This window comes from Clytia hemisphaerica, unplaced genomic scaffold, assembly GCF_902728285.1.
Source record: "Clytia hemisphaerica strain Z4C2 unplaced genomic scaffold, Clytia hemisphaerica genome assembly, whole genome shotgun sequence".
NCBI lineage: Eukaryota > Metazoa > Cnidaria > Hydrozoa > Leptothecata > Clytiidae > Clytia > Clytia hemisphaerica.
This window is the reverse complement of record NW_027104594.1, coordinates 3,260,971-3,263,380: the sequence shown is the minus strand read 5'-3', so window position 1 is coordinate 3,263,380 and position 2,410 is coordinate 3,260,971. Positions and strand designations below refer to the sequence as shown.

The 2,410-nt window shown below is 34.1% G+C and overlaps 1 long non-coding RNA gene across 1 annotated transcript; it reads right to left on the bottom strand.

The window, feature by feature from the left end:
* Window positions 1-283: 283 nt before the first annotated feature.
* Window positions 284-1,289, bottom strand: LOC136823841 (uncharacterized). Its single transcript, XR_010849074.1, has 2 exons — window positions 1,064-1,289; window positions 284-524 (listed from the first exon to the last, which is right to left on the bottom strand). It is a non-coding gene; the product is annotated as an uncharacterized lncRNA (long non-coding RNA).
* Between the last annotated feature and the right edge of the window lie 1,121 nt (window positions 1,290-2,410).

Here is a 2,410-nt window from a genome sequence, read left to right as displayed (position 1 = left end):
TTCACAAGAATTGGACTTGATGAACATATACATTTGAAGTCATGTTCTGATAAATTCAAATGACTTTCGTAGCCTTTATTTTTTAGTTCTCTACTTATATCTTCGTACTTTTTACCAATTGACATCTAAGAAAAGAGTTACAGCTTTAAAAAGTTTTTAAAAGAACCATCCAAAAATAAAGTAAAAATTTGGCAAAAATTTAATTCGGTTGACTTGAAAAAAAAATAAAATTGGTGGATAAAGGATATTTTTTTCCAAAATTTTTTAATAAAGACAAATGGTATTTGATAAATTTCTTTATTTCTTTATTTGGAAATAGCGTACAATACAAAATTGAAACAACTGAAGTCGGATATTAAGCTTAATAATGTGTTGATGATACGCCGTAATTTTTTCTTCTCAACTGCCTTATTGTTTCCTCAGCATGATCTGCCATTAAAAACGTCATTTTTATTGGAACATTTAGCCCTCCTCCTTGTCTATATCTTCCATGCCTGTCTGGAATCGGATTTGCTATGACTTCACTGAAAATTCAGAATGTTTGTGCGTACATTATATACTGATAAGTTAAGGGAAGAAATTCTCGCAAGAAGAGATTTTCGCGGAATTTAATTTCGCGGTTCACAACTCTAAATTCAGAAGTTTTGCAGAATTTAACTTCGTCGTTTAGAGAATTTTTTATTTACTATATTGCCTATTTTACCCTAGAAATATTAAAGGTGGTTTTTTTAACCCTGAGAATATTCGTGTTTAACAGATTAGTCAAAAAGCTGCGAAATTAGATTCTGGGAAAATTTGTTCCTGCGAAAATGTGTTCCTTTAAGGTATGTATGACAACGAAAGTCAAGAAGATTAAAGTAAGAAAAAGAAAATCAGTCTCGTTTATTCCAAAATTATGAAAAGAACGTATCAGAGGTATGTAAACCAAATTTTACAAGACTGTTCTCCAGAAAAAAAGGCTTTTGAAACTCTACTTTAACCCAAATTAATAAAATTAAAATTCGATAATCGAGCAGGCTCAACTACACTACACGACTTCACATGGTTTGAAAATTTTACTTACCAGAGGATGTTCATGATTGGAAGATCGTAAAGTAGCAAAGCAGCTTCCTCTTCTACGTGGCCAAGGATTCCCCTACTATCATAGACTTGTAGCGATTTACCATGTTGTCCATTGACCTTCCTTACCAAAAACCTTTCGTCTATGGAAACTCTGAACTCGCAATCATGATAACCCTTGGAATTTGTAAAGATCTCTATTTTCCAAAGCATTTTGTACGTTAAGAGTAAAATCTGAAACAAAAACTCTGGCTATAAGTTTTTGCCACATGGTTTCATACTTTAATGGGGTAAAATTTCGCGAAAGTTTTAATTTTGCAGATTTGCGTATGTGTCTTAAGAAAATTAAAAGAATTATAAGAAGCTTTATACGCGAAATATTTAAAACATTCCTTAACAAAGTGATCCACGGAATGTAATCTCCGCGAAAATTTATACCAGTAAAGTAATACACGATGTACAGCTACTTTAACGGGATAAACTTTCGCGGGGATTAAATTTCGCGGTTGGCACTATTGGGTGGCAATATTTTCACGATTTTGTGACTTTTACTGTCAAATCGTGCGTGTTGGTTGTTGAAATACACATCATTTACAAGTAACCATCCAAACAGTATTTATTTGACATATTTTGAGTTTTGTTTAGAAATATTTCGCGGATGAGGCCCTTTCAAATTTCCATTGGGACTTAATTTCGCGGAATTTCGCGGATGACACCCAAATCCGAGGAATCCGCAAAATTTAATCCCCGCGAAAGTTTATCCCATTAAAGTATTTACTTGTCATATTTCGTAAACCAAAGATACTTATATTTGCGTGAACCTATCCGGGGGACACTATACATATATACTGCTAGGGTAATCAAAGAATTTCGCCGCAAAAATTCATGATATTCATGACGTAATGTTTTTAATTGAAACACCCCAGTTTTTGCCAGTAGTGGCAAGTTTTGAACAACTTTCCTCTAGCTAAAGTTTGCTACTACGGGCTAAAACCGGGTTGCTTCCGTAGAAAACATTACGTCATGAATATCATGAATTAGTTACCGCGAAAATTCGAGAAAAAAACATCTACGAAGGAGGATGGATGTGATTCAGAGAAGCAGAGAAGAGAAGTGTATTTGGCCGTTGCCGACTGACGGAAGTGTGCTGCTCAGATTCGAAAATTGATTCTACATGAGAGTCCGTAAAGCTCATCCACATGTTTCTTGGTAGGAGTAATATTCCTAGGGTTTTCATTAATAGATTTTGATGCTTGAAAATTCAAAATTAGATAACAACTTATTTTCGAATTGTTTTTAGCCCCCCCCCCTTGCCCCCTCGTTTTGGTACATACATTTTGAAAAAATTCGA